This window comes from Phalangium opilio, unplaced genomic scaffold (genome assembly GCF_054372755.1).
Source record: "Phalangium opilio isolate 3A_F unplaced genomic scaffold, DU_Popi_V2 ptg000019l_1, whole genome shotgun sequence".
Classification (NCBI taxonomy): Eukaryota; Metazoa; Arthropoda; class Arachnida; order Opiliones; family Phalangiidae; genus Phalangium; species Phalangium opilio.
The window spans coordinates 7,191,483-7,211,263 of NW_028324152.1; positions in this window are offsets into that span (position 1 = coordinate 7,191,483).

The window sequence follows — 19,781 nt, forward strand, 5'->3', positions numbered from 1 at the left end:
TAGTTGTATCGAGCCCACCCGGGAAAGGTGTTGTGGGGTCTCAGATTTAGCGTAAAAAGCCAAAACTTTTCCACAATACCTGACAACCATTTAATTTCTGAGCTTCCGTGGCTCAATGGTTAGCGCGTTCGGCTGTTAACCAATAGATTGGAGTATGTTATAGTCCAATTTGTCCCCCATCTAACCATACTAAAAACATTGAGCTACGACAAACAAGGGCCGAGATATTAAGCAAAATGTTCGTCAACTTTGGTATCGTCTCACTTATTTTTATTATGTTACTTATGATTTTTGCACTAAACTTTGGAGGCTCATAACTCTTGTTCTACAAGAGATACTGAGATCTCCTTTTGATATGTTATAGTACTCTTTGCTCCCCATACAAGGATGCTTTAAACTTGAGGCTACCTCAATATCGTCGTCAACTTATTTTTTGTCTCACTTATTGTTAGAAGGTTACTTTTGATTTTTGAAAATAAACTTTGCAGGCTCGTAACTCTGTTTCTACTGGAGATACCGGGATGTCCTTAGGATATGTTATAGTCCAATTTGTCTTTCATCTAACCATACTAAAAACTTTGGAATACGACAAACAGGGGCCGAGTACTTAAGCAAAACGTAAAGAAACAAACCCCCTCCATAGGAAATGAGTTAGACTATACTTTGCAGGCTCGTAACTCTGTTTCTACTGTAGATACGGGGATGTCCTTTGAGTATGTTATAGTCCAATTTGTCCCCCATCTAACCATACTAAAAACATTGAGCTACGACAAACAGTAGTCGAGTAATTAAGCTAATCGTAAACAAACAAACCCCTCCATAGGAAATCCATTAGACTAAATTCTGGAGGCTCGTAAATCTGGTTCTACCAGAGATACGGGGATGTAAATAATTTGACCTTGACACAAATGTTCGGATAATTATAAAAAAAAACTTCGCGGTTTCGAACCTGTGGCCTTCCGGGAGTGAGGCGGATGCGATAACCGCTACACTAAAGATATGTTATTATTTTTAATCGAAAGAACAGGGTCAAGTAATTAAGCAATACGTGAACAAACAAACCCCTCCATAGAAAATGCATTAGACTATACTTTGCAGGCTCGTAACTCTGTTTCTACTGGAGATACGGGGATGTCCTTTGAGTATGTTATAGTCCAATTTGTCCCCCATCTAACCATACTAAAAACATTGAGCTACGACAAACAAGGGCCGAGATATTAAGCAAAATGTTCGTCAACTTTGGTATCGTCTCACTTATTTTTATTATGTTACTTATGATTTTTGCACTAAACTTTGGAGGCTCATAACTCTTGTTCTACAAGAGATACTGGGATCTCCTTTGGATATGTTATAGTACTCTTTGCTCCCCATACAAGGATACTTTAAACTTGAGGCTACCTCAATATCGTCGTCAACTTATTTTTTGTCTCACTCATTGTTAGAAGGTTACTTTTGATTTTTGAAAATAAACTTTGCAGGCTCGTAACTCTGTTTCTACTGGAGATACCGGGATGTCCTTAGGATATGTTATAGTCCAATTTGTCCTTCATCTAACCATACTAAAAACTTTGGGCTACGACAAACAGGGGCCGAGTACTTAAGCAAAACGTAAAGAAACAAACCCCCTCCATAGGAAATGAGTTAGACTATACTTTGCAGGCTCGTAACTCTGTTTCTACTGGAGATACGGGGATGTCCTTTGAATAATTTATAGTCCAATTTGTCCCCCATCTAACCATACTAAAAACATTGCGCTACGACAAACAGGGGCCGAGTAATTAAGCTAAACAAAAACAAACAACCCGTCCATAGGAAATGCATTAGACTATACTTTGCAGGCCCATAACTCTGTGTCTACAAGAGATACGGGGATGTCCTTAGGATATGATATAGTCCAAATTGTCCCCCATCTAACCATACTAAAAACATTGAGCTACGACAAACAGGGGCCGAGATATTAAGCAAAATGTTCGTCAATTTTGGTATCGTCTCACTTATTTTTATTATGTTACTTATGATTTTTGCACTAAACTTTGGAGGCTCATAACTCTTGTTCTACAAGAGATACTGGGATCTCCTTTGGATATGTTATAGTACTCTTTGCTCCCCATACAAGGATACTTTAAACTTGAGGCTACCTCAATATCGTCGCCAACTTACTTTTTGTCTCACTTATTGTTAGAAGGTTACTTTTGATTTTTGAAAATATACTTTGCAGGCTCGTAACTCTGTTTCTACTGGAGATACGGGGATGTCCTTTGAGTATGTTATAGACCAATTTGTCCCCCATCTAGCCATACTAAGAATTAGGGCTACGACAAACAGTAGTCGAGTAATTAAGCTAATCGTAAACAAACAAACCCCTCCATAGGAAATACATTAGACTAAATTCTGGAGGCTCGTAACTCTGGTTCTACCAGAGATACGGGGATGTAAATAATGTGACCTTGACACAAATGTTCGGATAATTATAAAGGTCTATGCATGTTCCAAGCAAAAAAAAACTTCGCGGTTTCGAACCTGTGGCCTTCCGAGAGTGAGGCGGATGCGATAACCGCCACACTAAAGATATGTTATTATTTTTAATCGAAAGAACAGGGTCAAGTAATTAAGCAATACGTGAACAAACAAACCCCTCCATAGGAAATGCATTAGACTATACTTTGCAGGCTCGTAACTCTGTTTCTACTGGAGATACGGGGATTTCCTTTGAGTATGTTATAGTCCAATTTGTCCCCCATCTAACCATACTAAAAATAATGAGCTACGACAAACAAGGGCCGAGTAATTAAGCTAAACGTAAACAAACAACCCGTCCATAGGAAATGCATTAGACTATATTTTGCAGGCCCATAACTCTGTGTCTACTAGAGATACGGGGATGTCCTTAGGATATGTTATAGTCCAAATTGTCCCCCATCTAACCATACTAAAAACATTGAGCTACGACAAACAAGGGCCGAGATATTAAGCAAAATGTTCGTCAACTTTGGTATCGTCTCACTTATTTTTATTATGTTACTTATGATTTTTGCACTAAACTTTGGAGGCTCATAACTTTTGTTCTACAAGAGGTACTGGGATCTCCTTTGGATATGTTATAGTACTCTTTGCTCCCCATACAAGGATACTTTAAACTTGAGGCTACCTCAATATCGTCGTCAACTTATTTTTTGTCTCACTCATTGTTAGAAGGTTACTTTTGATTTTTGAAAATAAACTTTGCAGGCTCGTAACTCTGTTTCTACTGGAGATACCGGGATGTCCTTAGGATATGTTATAGTCCAATTTGTCCTTCATCTAACCATACTAAAAACTTTGGGCTACGACAAACAGGGGCCGAGTACTTAAGCAAAACGTAAAGAAACAAACCCCCTCCATAGGAAATGAGTTAGACTATACTTTGCAGGCTCGTAACTCTGTTTCTACTGGAGATACGGGGATGTCCTTTGAATAATTTATAGTCCAATTTGTCCCCCATCTAACCATACTAAAAACATTGCGCTACGACAAACAGGGGCCGAGTAATTAAGCTAAACAAAAACAAACAACCCGTCCATAGGAAATGCATTAGACTATACTTTGCAGGCCCATAACTCTGTGTCTACAAGAGATACGGGGATGTCCTTAGGATATGATATAGTCCAAATTGTCCCCCATCTAACCATACTAAAAACATTGAGCTACGACAAACAGGGGCCGAGATATTAAGCAAAATGTTCGTCAATTTTGGTATCGTCTCACTTATTTTTATTATGTTACTTATGATTTTTGCACTAAACTTTGGAGGCTCATAACTCTTGTTCTACAAGAGATACTGGGATCTCCTTTGGATATGTTATAGTACTCTTTGCTCCCCATACAAGGATACTTTAAACTTGAGGCTACCTCAATATCGTCGCCAACTTACTTTTTGTCTCACTTATTGTTAGAAGGTTACTTTTGATTTTTGAAAATATACTTTGCAGGCTCGTAACTCTGTTTCTACTGGAGATACGGGGATGTCCTTTGAGTATGTTATAGACCAATTTGTCCCCCATCTAGCCATACTAAGAATTAGGGCTACGACAAACAGTAGTCGAGTAATTAAGCTAATCGTAAACAAACAAACCCCTCCATAGGAAATACATTAGACTAAATTCTGGAGGCTCGTAACTCTGGTTCTACCAGAGATACGGGGATGTAAATAATGTGACCTTGACACAAATGTTCGGATAATTATAAAGGTCTATGCATGTTCCAAGCAAAAAAAAACTTCGCGGTTTCGAACCTGTGGCCTTCCGAGAGTGAGGCGGATGCGATAACCGCCACACTAAAGATATGTTATTATTTTTAATCGAAAGAACAGGGTCAAGTAATTAAGCAATACGTGAACAAACAAACCCCTCCATAGGAAATGCATTAGACTATACTTTGCAGGCTCGTAACTCTGTTTCTACTGGAGATACGGGGATTTCCTTTGAGTATGTTATAGTCCAATTTGTCCCCCATCTAACCATACTAAAAATAATGAGCTACGACAAACAAGGGCCGAGTAATTAAGCTAAACGTAAACAAACAACCCGTCCATAGGAAATGCATTAGACTATATTTTGCAGGCCCATAACTCTGTGTCTACTAGAGATACGGGGATGTCCTTAGGATATGTTATAGTCCAAATTGTCCCCCATCTAACCATACTAAAAACATTGAGCTACGACAAACAAGGGCCGAGATATTAAGCAAAATGTTCGTCAACTTTGGTATCGTCTCACTTATTTTTATTATGTTACTTATGATTTTTGCACTAAACTTTGGAGGCTCATAACTTTTGTTCTACAAGAGGTACTGGGATCTCCTTTGGATATGTTATAGTACTCTTTGCTCCCCATACAAGGATACTTTAAACCTGAGGCTACCTCAATATCGTCGTCAACTTATTTTTTGTCTCACTTATTGTTAGAAGGTTACTTTTGATTTTTGAAAATAAACTTTGCAGGCTCGTAACTCTGGTTCTACCAGAGATACGGGGATGTAAATAATGTGACCTTGACACAAATGTTCGGATAATTATAAAGGTCTTTGCATGTTCCAAGCAAAAAAAAAAAGCTTCGCGGTTTCGAACCTGTGGCCTTCCGGGAGTGAGGCGGATGCGATAACCGCTACACTAAAGATATGTTATTATTTTTAATCGAAAGAACAGGGTCAAGTAATTAAGCAATACGTGAACAAACAAACCCCTCCATAGAAAATGCATTAGACTATACTTTGCAAGGCCCATAACTCTGTGTCTACTAGACATACCGGGATGTCCTTAGGATATGTTATAGTCCAATTTGTCATTCATCTAACCATACTAAAAACTTTGGGCTACGACAAACAGGGGCCGAGTACTTAAGCGAAACGTAAAGAAACAAACCCCCTCCATAGGAAATGAGTTAGACTATACTTTGCAGGCTCGTAACTCTGTTTCCACTGGAGATACGGGGATGTCCTTTGAGTATGTTATAGTCCAATTTGTCCCCCATCTAACCATACTAAAAACATTGAGCTACGAAAAACAGGGGCCGAGTAACCCTTACAAAAATCTTCTTAAGAGTTCTAAAGGAATTTCTTTGGAACCCTACTGAGCCCTTGGGATCATTTTCCAAAGAAACTATTTCCAAAGACTTCCATGGAATTTCCTAAAGAATTCTTGAGATAAATTTCCAAAGAATGGCTTGGGATTATTTTCTAAAGAAAATCTTTAGGAATTCTAAAGATAAATTTCCTAAGAAGGTCTAGGGATTATTTTCAAAAGAAATTCTTTAGGAATTCTAAAGATAAATTTCCTAAGAAGGTCTAGGGATTATTTTCTAAAGAAATTCTTTAGGTATTCTAGAGATAAATTTCCAAAGAATGTCTTGGGATTATTTTCTAAAGAAATTCGTTAGGAATTCTAAAGATAAATTTCCTAAGAAGGTCTAGGGATTATTTTCTAAAGAAATTCTTTAGGAATTCTGGAGATAAATTTCCAAAGAATGTCTTGGGACTATTTTCTAAAGAAATTCTTTAGGAATTCTAAAGATGAATTTCCTAAGAAGGTCTAGGGACTATTTTCTAAAGAAATTCTTTAGGAATTCTAGAGATAAATTTCCTAAGAGGGTCTTGGGATTATTTTCGAAAGAAATTCTTTAGGAATTCTAGAGATAAATTTCCAAAGAATGTCTTGGGATTACTTTCTAAAGAAACTCTTTTGGAAGTCTAGAGATAAATTTCCAAAGAATTTCTTGGTATTATTTTGTAACGAAATTATTTAGGAATTCTAGGGATAAATTTCCAAAGTAGGTCTAGGGGTTGTTTTCCAAAGAAGTTCTTTAGAAATGCTTGAGATAAATTTCCAAAGAATGTCTAGGGAATATTTTCCAACGAAATTCTTTAGAATTCTTCAGATCAATTTCCAAAGAAGGTCCATGGTTTATTTCCAAAAGAAATTCGTTAGCATTATTGAGATAAATGTCCAATGAAGCTCTAGGGTTGGTTTTCCAGAGAAGATCTAGGGTTTATCTTCCAACGAAATTCGTTTGGAATTCAAGAGATGAATTTCAAAGGGCCAGATATATTGCAATTATGCTTTACATATAATTATCTCAAAATATTTTTACCCAAATTGTTTAGCTAAAGTTTTCCTAGATAGACATTAACTTGATGGTTAAAAAAATTAAAAACGTTTCACGAAGGCTTGTCCCGTAGCTAAGGCTAGGCAAGCGCTGAAATGGAATGTTACATTTACCTATTTTTTTATTATATTTTTTGCCTTCAATAATCCGTGAGGTGTTTATGTAAAGGATAAAATAGATTAAAAGTAAAATAAGAGTAATTAAAATCGTTATGTTTAGATTTACAGGGAATCTAAGCTGTCAGTCGGAATTTTTGCTTAATTCTCTTATGGCATGTTTTATCTTTATTTCGAGCGTAATTAGAGTCCAAAATAAATATTTTTTTAAAAACATTGTAGAGGAAATTAGGTTAAACGCGTTTCTGATACTCGAAAAACTATCAGTGAATATACATTATTAAATTTAACAACGACGTCTGTATCTACTGCTTGGCCGTTAAAGCCTCCAAAACCCACTTAGTACCCCATACAATTGCACAAGGTTTAAAACTTTCTGCCGTTTACGGATGTTTTTAATAAGTCGATTAAATGTCTGACTTTTAAAGCAACTTCAACTCTGCATGCGAGAACTTCACTCTGCATGCGAGAACTTCCCTCTCTATAAGGGGTGTAGTTCAGCGTAAAAGAACTACACTTCCTGTATTGGGATATGGTTCTGCATGTAAGAACTATCCTCGTTTCAAGTGGCTAAATTAATTTACCCACTTCTCTATATATTTCCCAAGAAAATTCCAAAGATATTACCCAAGAACATTCCAAAGATATTTCCCAAGAGAATTCCAAAGATATTACCCAAGAACATTCCAAAGATATTTCCCAAGAGAATTCCAAAGATATTTCCCAAGATAATTCCAAAGATATTTCCCAAGAAGATTCCAAAGATATTTCCCAAGAAAATTCCAAAGATATTTCCCAAGGAAATTCCAAAGATATTTCCCAAGAAAAATCCAAAGATATTTCCCAAGGAAATTCCAAAGATATTTCCCAAGAACATTCCAAAGATATTTCCCAAGGAAATTCCAAAGATATTTCCCAAGAACATTCCAAAGATATTTCCCAAGAAAATTCCAAAGATATTTCCCAAGAAAATTCCAAAGATATTTCCCAAGAAAATTCCAAAGATATTTCCCAAGAAAATTCCAAAGATATTTCGCAAGGAAATTCCAAAGATATTTCCCAAGAAAATTCCAAAGATATTTCCAAAGTAATTTCCAAAGAAAAAGAGGCCAATATTCCCCAATTTCCTAAAGAACGCCTTAAGGATTTCCAAAGAAATTTCCCAAGGAATTTTCTTAAGAGTTCTTAAGAAGATTTTTGTAAGGGAATTAAGCTAAACGTAAACAAACAACCCGTCCAAAGGAAATGCATTAGACTATGCTTTGCAGGCCCATAACTCTGTGTTTACTAGAGATACGGGGATGTCCTTAGGATATGTTATAGTCCAAATTGTCCCCCATCTAACCGTACTAAAAACATTGAGCTACGACAAACAGGGGCCGAGATATTAAGCAAAATGTTCGTCAACTTTGGTATCGTCTCACTTATTTTTATTATGTTACTTATGATTTTTGCACTAAACTTTGGAGGCTCATAACTCTTGTTCTACAAGAGATACTGGGATCTCCTTTGGATATGTTATAGTACTCTTTGCTCCCCATACAAGGATACTTTAAACTTGAGGCTACCTCAATATCGTCGTCAACTTATTTTTTGTCTCACTTATTGTTAGAAGGTTACTTTTGATTTTTGAAAATAAAGTTTGCAGGCTCGTAATTCTGGTTCAACCAGAGATACGGGGATGTAAATAATGTGACCTTGACACAAATGTTCGGATAATTATAAAGGTCTTTGCATGTTCCAAGCAAAAAAAAAACTTCGCGGTTTCGAACCTGTGGCCTTCCGGGAGTGAGGCGGATGCGATAACCGCTACACTAAAGATATGTTATTATTTTTAATCGAAAGAACAGGTTCAAGTAATTAAGCAATACATGAACAAACAAACCCCTCCATAGAAAATGCATTAGACTATACTTTGCAGGCTCGTAACTCTGTTTCTACTGTAGATACGGCGAGGTCCTTTGAGTATGTTATATTCCAATTTGTCCCCCATCTAACCATACTAAAAACATTGAGCTACGAAAAACAGGGGCCGAGTAATTAAGCTAAACGTAAACAAACAACCCGTCCAAAGGAAATGCATTAGACTATGCTTTGCAGGCCCATAACTCTTGTTTACTAGAGATACGGGGATGTCCTTAGGATATGTTATAGTCCAAATTGTCCCCCATCTAACCATACTAAAAACATTGAGCTACGACAAACAGGGGCCGAGATATTAAGCAAAATGTTCGTCAACTTTGGTATCGTCTCACTTATTTTTATTATGTTACTTATGAATTTTGCACTAAACTTTGGAGGCTCATAACTCTTGTTCTACAAGAGATACTGGGATCTCCTTTGGATATGTTATAGTACTCTTTGCTCCCCATACAAGGATACTTTAAACTTGAGGCTACCTCAATATCGTCGTCAACTTATTTTTTGTCTCACTTATTGTTAGAAGGTTACTTTTGATTTTTGAAAATAAAGTTTGCAGGCTCGTAACTCTGGTTCTACCAGAGATACGGGGATGTAAATAATGTGACCTTGACACAAATGTTCGGATAATTATAAAGGTCTTTGCATGTTCCAAGCAAAAAAAAAAGCTTCGCGGTTTCGAACCTGTGGCCTTCCGGGAGTGAGGCGGATGCGATAACCGCTACACTAAAGATATGTTATTATTTTTAATCGAAAGAACAGGGTCAAGTAATTAAGCAATACGTGAACAAACAAACCCCTCCATAGAAAATGCATTAGACTATACTTTGCAAGGCCCATAACTCTGTGTCTACTAGAAATACCGGGATGTCCTTAGGATATGTTATAGTCCAATTTGTCATTCATCTAACCATACTAAAAACTTTGGGCTACGACAAACAGGGGCCGAGTACTTAAGCGAAACGTAAAGAAACAAACCCCCTCCATAGGAAATGAGTTAGACTATACTTTGCAGGCCCCTAACTCTGTGTCTATTAGAGATACGGGGATGTCCTTTGAGTAAGTTATAGTCCAATTTGTCCCCCATCTAACCATACTAAAAACATTGAGCTACGAAAAACAGGGGCCGAGTAATTAAGCTAAACGTAAACAAACAACCCGTCCAAAGGAAATGCATTAGACTATGCTTTGCAGGCCCATAACTCTGTGTTTACTAGAGATACGGGGATGTCCTTAGGATATGTTATAGGTCAAATTGTCCCCCATCTAACCATTCTAAAAACATTGAGCTACGACAAACAGGGGCCGAGTAATTAAGCTAAACGTAAACAAACAACCCCTCCGTAGGAAATGCATTAGATTATACTTTGCAGGCTCGTAACTCTGTTTCTACTGGAGATACGGGGATGTCCTTTGAGTATGTTATAGTCCAATTTGTCCCGCATCTAACCATACTAAAAACATTGAGCTACGACAAACAGTAGTCGAGTAATTAAGCTAATCGTAAACAAACAAACCCCTCCATAGGAAATGCATTAGACTATACTTTGCAGGCCCATAACTCTGTGTCTACTAGAGATACGGGGATGTCGTTAGGATATGTTATAGTCCAAATTGTCCTCCATCTAACCATACTAAAAACTTTGGGCTACGACAAACAGGGGCCGAGTACTTAAGCAAAACGTAACGAAACAAACCCCCTCCATAGGAAATGCATTAGACTATACTTTGCAGGCTCGTAACTCTGTTTCTACTGGAGATACGGGGATTTCCTTTGAGTATGTTATAGTCCAATTTGTCCCCCATCTAACCATACTAAAAATATTGAGCTACGACAAACAGGGGCCGAGTAATTAAGCTAAACGTAAACAAACAACCCGTCCATAGGAAATGCATTAGACTATATTTTGCAGGCCCATAACTCTGTGTCTACTAGAGATACGGAGATGTCCTTAGGATATGATATAGTCCAAATTGTGCCCCATCTAACCATACTAAAAACATTGAGCTACGACAAACAGGGGCCGAGATATTAAGCAAAATGTTCGTCATCTTTGGTATCGTCTCACTTATTTTTATTATGTTACTTATGATTTTTGCACTAAACTTTGGAGGCTCATAACTCTTGTTCTACAAGAGGTACTGGGATCTCCTTTGGATATGTTATAGTACTCTTTGCTCCCCATACAAGGATACTTTAAACTTGAGGCTACCTCAATATCGTCGTCAACTTATTTTTTGTCTCACTTATTGTTAGAAGGTTACTTTTGATTTTTGAAAATAAACTTTGCAGGCTCGTAACTCTGGTTCTACCAGAGATACGGGGATGTAAATAATGTGACCTTGACACAAATGTTCGGATAATTATAAAGGTCTTTGCATGTTCCAAGCAAAAAAAAAAAAGCTTCGCGGTTTCGAACCTGTGGCCTTCCGGGAGTGAGGCGGATGCGATAACCGCTACACTAAAGATATGTTATTATTTTTAATCGAAAGAACAGGGTCAAGTAATTAAGCAATAAGTGAACAAACAAACCCCTCCATAGAAAATGCATAAACCTATACTTTGCAAGGCCCATAACTCTGTGTCTACTAGACATACCGGGATGTCCTTAGGATATGTTATAGTCCAATTTGTCATTCATCTAACCATACTAAAAACTTTGGGCTACGACAAACAGGGGCCGAGTACTTAAGCGAAACGTAAAGAAACAAACCCCCTCCATAGGAAATGAGTTAGACTATACTTTGCAGGCTCGTAACTCTGTTTCCACTGGAGATACGGGGATGTCCTTTGAGTATGTTATAGTCCAATTTGTCCCCCATCTAACCATACTAAAAACATTGAGCTACGAAAAACAGGGGCCGAGTAATTAAGCTAAACGTAAACAAACAACCCGTCCAAAGGAAATGCATTAGACTATGCTTTGCAGGCCCATAACTCTGTGTTTACTAGAGATACGGGGATGTCCTTAGGATATGTTATAGTCCAAATTGTCCCCCATCTAACCATAGTAAAAACATTGAGCTACGACAAACAGGGGCCGAGATATTAAGCAAAATGTTCGTCAACTTTGGTATCGTCTCATTTATTTTTATTATGTTACTTATGATTTTTGCACTAAACTTTGGAGGCTCATAACTTTTGTTCTACAAGAGATACTGGGATCTCCTTTGGATATGTTATAGTACTCTTTGCTCCCCATACAAGGATACTTTAAACTTGAGGCTACCTGAATATCGTCGTCAACTTATTTTTTGTCTCACTTATTGTTAGAAGGTTACTTTTGATTTTTGAAAATAAAGTTTGCAGGCTCGTAACTCTGGTTCTACCAGAGATACGGGGATGTAAATAATGTGACCTTGACACAAATGTTCGGATAATTATAAAGGTCTTTGCATGTTCCAAGCAAAAAAAAAACTTCGCGGTTTCGAACCTGTGGCCTTCCGAGAGTGAGGCGGATGCGATAACCGCTACACTAAAGATATGTTATTATTTTTAATCGAAAGAACAGGGTCAAGTAATTAAGCAATACGTGAACAAACAAACCCCTCCATAGAAAATGCATTAGACTATACTTTGCAGGCTCGTAACTCTGTTTCTACTGGAGATACGGGGATGTCCTTTGAGTATGTTATAGTGCAATTTGTCCCCCATCTAACCATACTAAAAACATTGAGCTACGACAAACAGCAGTCGAGTAGTTAAGCTAATCGTAAACAAACAAACCCCTCCATAGGAAATGCATTAGACTATACTTTGCAGGCCCTTAACTCTGTGTCTACTAGAGATACGGGGATGTCCTTAGGATATGTTATAGTCCAAATTGTCCCCCATCTAACCATACTAAAAACTTTGGGCTACGACAAACAGGGGCCGAGTACTTAAGCAAAACGTAACGAAACAAACCCCCTGCATAGGAAATGCATTAGACTATAGTTTGCAGGCTCGTAACTCTGTTTCTATTGGAGATACGGGGATGTCCTTTGAGTATGTATTAGTCCAATTTGTCCCCCATCAAACCATTCTAAAAACATTGAGCTACGACAAACTCAAAGGACATCCCCGTATCTCCAATAGAAACAGAGTTACGAGCCTGCAAACTATAGTCTAATGCATTTCCTATGCAGGGGGTTTGTTTCGTTACGTTTTGCTTAAGTACTCGGCCCCTGTTTGTCGTAGCCCAAAGTTTTTAGTATGGTTAGATGGGGGACAATTTGGACTATAACATATCCTAAGGACATCCCCGTATCTCTAGTAGACACAGAGTTATGGGCCTGCAAAGTATAGTCTAATGCATTTTCTATGGAGGGGTTTGTTTGTTCACGTATTGCTTAATTACTTGACCCTGTTCTTTCGATTAAAAATAATAACATATCTTTAGTGTAGCGGTTATCGCATCCGCCTCACTCTCGGAAGGCCACAGGTTCGAAACCGCGAAGTTTTTTTTTTGCTTGGAACATGCAAAGACCTTTATAATTATCCGAACATTTGTGTCAAGGTCACATTATTTACATCCCCGTATCTCTGGTAGAACCAGAGTTACGAGCCTGCAAAGTTTATTTTCAAAAATCAAAAGTAACCTTCTAACAATAAGTGAGACAAAAAATAAGTTGACGACGATATTGAGGTAGCCTCAAGTTTAAAGAATCCTTGTATGGGGAGCAAAGAGTACTATAACATATCCAAAGGAGATCCCAGTATCTCTTGTAGAACAAGAGTTATGAGCCTCCAAAGTTTAGTGCAAAAATCATAAGTAACATTATAAAAATAAGTGAGACGATACCAAAGTTGACGAACATTTTGCTTAATATCTCGGCCAATGTTTGTCGAAGCTCAATGTTTTTAGTATAATTAGATGGCAGACAATTTGGACTATAACATATCCTAAGGACATCCCCGTATCTCTAGTAGACACAGAGTTATGGGCCTGCAAAATATAGTCTACTGCATTTCCTATGGACGGGTTGTTTGTTTACGTTTAGCTTAATGACTCGGCCCCTGTTGGTCGTAGCTCAATATTTTTAGTATGGTTAGATGGGGGACAAATTGGACTATAACATACTCAAAGGACATCCCCGTATCTCCAGTAGAAACAGAGTTAGGAGCCTGCAAAGTATAGTCTAATGCATTTTCTATGGAGGGGTTTGTTTTTTCACGTATTGCTTAATTACTTGACCCTGTTCTTTCGATTAAAAATAATAACATATCTTTAGTGTAGCGGTTATCGCATCCGCCTCACTCCCGGAAGGCCACAGGTTCGAAACCGCGAAGTTTTTTTTATAATTATCCGAACATTTGTGTCAAGGTCACATTATTTACATCCCCGTATCTCTGGTAGAACCAGAGTTACGAGCCTCCAGAATTTAGTCTAATGTATTTGGGCTCGAACCACCAGCCTTTCGGTTAACAGCCGAACGCGCTAACCCTTGCGTCACGGAAGCCCAAAAATTAAATGGTCGTTAGGTATTGTGGAAAAACTTTGGTTTTTTACGTTACATTTGAGACTTCACAACACCGCTCCCGGGTGGGCTGGAACCACCAACCTTTTGGTTAACATCCGAACGCGCTAACCATGGAGCCACGGAAGCTCAGAAACTAAATGTTCGTCAGGTATTGTGGAAAAACTCTGACTTTTTACGTTACACTAGAGACCTCACAACATCGCTCCCGGGTGGGCTCGAACCACAAGCCTTTTGAATAACAGCTGAGCGCGCTAACCAGTGCGCCACGGAAGCCCAAAAATTATATGGTCGTCAGGTATTGTGGAAAAACTTTGGCTTTTTACGTTACATTTGAGATACCACAACACCGCTCCCTGGTGGGCTCGAACCACAAACCTATTGGTTAACAGCCGAACGCGCTAACTATTGAGCCACGGAAGCTCAGAAATTAAATGGTTGTCACGTATTGTGGAAAAGTTTTGACATTTTACGTCACATCAGAGACCTCACAACACCGCTCCCGGATGGGCTCGAACCACCAATTTTTCGGTTAACAGCCGAACGCGCTAACCATTGCGCCACGGAAGCCCAAAAATTAAATGGTCGTCAGGTACTGTGGAAAAACTTTGGGTTTTTACGTTACATTTGAGATCTTACAACACAGCTCCCGGGTGGGCTCGAACCACCAACCTTTCGGTTAACAGCTGAACGCGCTAACCATTGCGCCACGGAAGCCCAAAAATTAAATGTTCGTCAGGTATTGTGGAAAAACTCTGACTTTTTACGTTATATCTGAGACCTCACATCACCGCTCCCGGGTGGGCTCGAACCACCAGCCTTTTGGATAACAGCTGAGCGCGCTAACCAGTGCGCCACGGAAGCCCAAAAATTATATGGTCATCAGGTATTGTGGAAAAACTTTGGCTTTTTACGTTACATTTGAGATACCACAACACCGCTCCCGGATGGGGTCGAACCACCAACCTTTCGGTTAACAGCCGAACGCGCTAACCATTGCGCCACGGAAGCTCAAAAATTAAATGGTCGTCAGTTATTGTGGAAAAACTTTGACTTTTTACGTCACATCTGAGACCTCACAACACCGCTCCCGGATGGGCTCGAACCACCAACCTTTCGGTTAACAGCCGAACGCGCTAACCATTGCGCCACGGAAGCTCAAAAATTATATGGTCGTCAGGTATTGTAGAAAAACTTTGACTTTTTACGTCACATCTGAGACCTCACAACACCGCTCCCGGATGGTCTCGAACCACCAACCTTTCAGTTAACAGCCGAACGCGCTAACCATTGCGCCACGGAAGCCCAAAAATTAAATGGTCGTCAGGTATTGTGGAAAAACTTTGGCATTTTACATTACGTTTGAGATCCCACAACACCGCTCCCGGGTGGGCTCGAACCACCAACCTATTGGTTAACAGAAGAACGCGCTAACCATTGAGCCAAGGAAGCTCAGAAATGAAATGGTCGTCAGGTATTGTGGAAAAACTTTGACTTTTTACGTCACATTTGAGACTTCACAACACCGCTCCCGGATGGGCTCGAACCACAAACATTTTGAATAACAGCTGAACGCTTTAACCATTGCGCCACGGAGGCCCAAAAATTAAATGTTCGTCAGCTATTTTTAAAAAACTGTGAATTTTACGTTACATCTAAGACCTCACAACACCGCTCCCGGATGGGCTCGAACCACCAACCTTTCGGTTAACAGCCGACGGCATTAACCATTGCGCAACGGAAGCCCAAAGATTAAATGTTCGTCAGGTATTGTGGAAAAACTTTGGATTTTTACGTTACACGTGAGATTTTACAACACCGCTCCCGGGTGGGCTCGAACCACCAACCTTTCAGTTAACAGCCGAACGCGCTAACCATTGCGCCACGGAAGCCCAAAAATTAAATGGTCGTCAGGTATTGTGGAAAAACTTTGGCATTTTACATTACGATTGAGATCCCACAACACCGCTCCCGGGTGGGCTCGAACCACCAACCTATTGGTTAACAGAATAACGCGCTAACCATTGAGCCAAGGAAGCTCAGAAATGAAATGGTCGTCAGTTATTGTGGAAAAACTTTGACTTTTTACGTCACATTTGAGACTTCACAACACCGCTCCCGGATGGGCTCGAACCACAAACCTTTTAAACAACAGCTGAACGCTCTAACCATTGCGCCACGGAAGCCCAAAAATTAAATGTTCGTCAGTTATTTTTAAAAAACTGTGAATTTTACGTTACATCTAAGACCTCACAACACCGCTCCCGGATGGGCTCGAACCACCAACCTTTCGGTTAACAGCCGGCGGCGTTAACCATTGCGCAACGGAAGCCCAAAGATTAAATGTTCGTCAGGTATTGTGGAAAAACTTTGGATTTTTACGTTACACGTGAGATTTTACAACACCGCTCCCGGGTGGGCTCGAACCACCAACCTTTCGGTTAACAGCCGAACGCGCAAACCATTGCGCCACGGAAGCTCAGAAATGAAATGGTCGTCAGGTATTGTGGAAAAACTTTGACTTTATACGTCACATCTGAGACCTCACAACACCACTCCCGGATGGGCTCGAACCACCAACCTTTCGGTTAACAGCCGAACGCGCTAACCATTGCGCCACGGAAGCTCAAAAATTAAATGGTCGTCAGGTATTGTGGAAAAACTTTGACTTTTTACGTCACATCTGAGACCTCACAACACCGCTCCCGGATGGTCTCGAACCACCAACCTTTCAGTTAACAGCCGAACGCGCTAACCATTGCGCCACGGAAGCCCAAAAATTCAATGGTCGTCAGGTATTGTGGAAAAACTTTGGCATTTTACATTACGTTTGAGATCCCACAACACCGCTCCCGGGTGGGCTCGAACCACCAACCTATTGGTTAACAGAATAACGCGCTAACCATTGAGCCAAGGAAGCTCAGAAATGAAATGGTCGTCAGTTATTGTGGAAAAACTTTGACTTTTTACGTCACATTTGAGACTTCACAACACCGCTCCCGGATGGGCTCGAACCACAAACCTTTTGAATAACAGCTGAACGCTCTAACCATTGCGCCACGGAAGCCCAAAAATTAAATGTTCGTCAGTTATTTTTAAAAAACTCTGAATTTTACGTTACATCTAAGACCTCACAACACCGCTCCCGGATGGGCTCGAACCACCAACCTTTCGGTTAACAGCCGACGGCGTTAACCATTGCGCAACGGAAGCCCAAAGATTAAATATTCGTCAGGTATTGTGGAAAAACTTTGGATTTTTACGTTACACGTGAGATTTTACAACACCGCTCCCGGGTGGGCTCGAACCACCAACCTTTCGGTTAACAGCCGAACGCGCAAACCATTGCGCCACGGAAGCTCAGAAATGAAATGGTCGTCAGGTATTGTGGAAAAACTTTGACTTTTTACGTCACATCTGAGACCTCACAACACCACTCCCGGATGGGCTCGAACCACCAACCTTTCGGTTAACAGCCGAACGCGCTAACCATTGCGCCACGGAAGCTCAAAAATTAAATGGTCGTCAGGTATTGTGGAAAAACTTTGACTTTTTACGTCACATCTGAGACCTCACAACACCGCTCCCGGATGGTCTCGAACCACCAACCTTTCAGTTAACAGCCGAACGCGCTAACCATTGCGCCACGGAAGCCCAAAAATTAAATGGTCGTCAGGTATTGTGGAAAAACTTTGGCATTTTACATTACGTTTGAGATCCCACAACACCGCTCCCGGGTGGGCTCGAACCACCAACCTATTGGTTAACAGAAGAACGCGCTAACCATTGAGCCAAGGAAGCTCAGAAATGAAATGGTCGTCAGGTATTGTGGAAAAACTTTGACTTTTTACGTCACATTTGAGACTTCACAACACCGCTCCCGGATGGGCTCGAACCACAAACCTTTTGAATAACAGCTGAACGCTCTAACCATTGCGCCACGGAAGCCCAAAAATTAAATGTTCGTCAGTTATTTTTAAAAAACTGTGAATTTTACGTTACATCTAAGACCTCACAACACCGCTCCCGGATGGGCTTGAACCACCAACCTTTCGGTTAACAGCCGACGGCGTTAGCCATTGCGCAACGGAAGCCCAAAGATTAAATATTCGTCAGGTATTGTGGAAAAACTTTGGATTTTTACGTTACACGTGAGATTTTACAACACCGCTCCCGGGTGGGCTCGAACCACCAACCTTTCGGTTAACAGCCGAACGCGCAAACCATTGCGCCACGGAAGCTCAGAAATGAAATGGTCGTCAGGTATTGTGGAAAAACTTTGACTTTTTACGTCACATCTGAGACCTCACAACACCGCTCCCGGATGGGCTCGAACCACCAACCTTTCGGTTAACAGCCGAACGCGCTAACCATTGCGCCACGGAAGCTCAAAAATTAAATGGTCGTCAGGTATTGTGGAAAAACTTTGACTTTTTACGTCACATCTGAGACCTCACAACACCGCTCCCGGATGGTCTCGAACCACCAACCTTTCAGTTAACAGCCGAACGCGCTAACCATTGCGCCACGGAAGCCCAAAAATTAAATGGTCGTCAGGTATTGTGGAAAAACTTTGGCATTTTATATTACGTTTGAGATCCCACAACACCGCTCCCGGGTGGGCTCGAACCACCAACCTATTGGTTAACAGAAGAACGCGCTAACCATTGAGCCAAGGAAGCTCAGAAATGAAATGGTCGTCAGGTATTGTGGAAAAACTTTGACTTTTTACGTCACATTTGAGACTTCACAACACCGCTCCCGGATGGGCTCGAACCACAAACCTTTTGAATAACAGCTGAACGCTCTAACCATTGCGCCACGGAAGCCCAAAAATTAAATGTTCGTCAGTTATTTTTAAAAAACTGTGAATTTTACGTTACATCTAAGACCTCACAACACCGCTCCCGGATGGGCTCGAACCACCAACCTTTCGGTTAACAGCCGAAGGCGTTAACCATTGCGCAACGGAAGCCCAAAGATTAAATGTTCGTCAGGTATTGTGGAAAAACTTTGGATTTTTACGTTACACGTGAGATTTCACAACACCGCTCCCGGGTGGGCTCGAACCACCAACCTTTCGGTTAACAGCCGAACGCGCAAACCATTGCGCCACGGAAGCTCAGAAATGAAGTGGTCGTCAGGTATTGTGGAAAAACTTTGACTTTTTACGTCACATCTGAGACCTCACAACACCGCTCCCGGATGGGCTCGAACCACCAACCTTTCGGTTAACAGCCGAACGCGCTAGCCATTGCGCCACGGAAGCTCAAAAATTAAATGGTCGTCAGGTATTGTGGAAAAACTTTGACTTTTTACGTCACATCTGAGACCTCACAACACCGCTCCCGGATGGGCTCGAACCACCAACCTTTCGGTTAACAGCCGAACGCGCTAACCATTGAGCCAATGAAGCTCAGAAATGAAATGGTCGTCAGGTATTGTGGAAAAACTTTGACTTTTTACGTCACATTTGAGACTTCACAAAACCGCTCCCGGATGGGCTCGAACCACAAACCTTTTGAATAACAGCTGAACGCTCTAACCATTGCGCCACGGAAGCCCAAAAATTAAATGTTCGTCAGTTATTTTTAAAAAACTCTGAATTTTACGTTACATCTAAGTCCGCACAACACCGCTCCCGGAT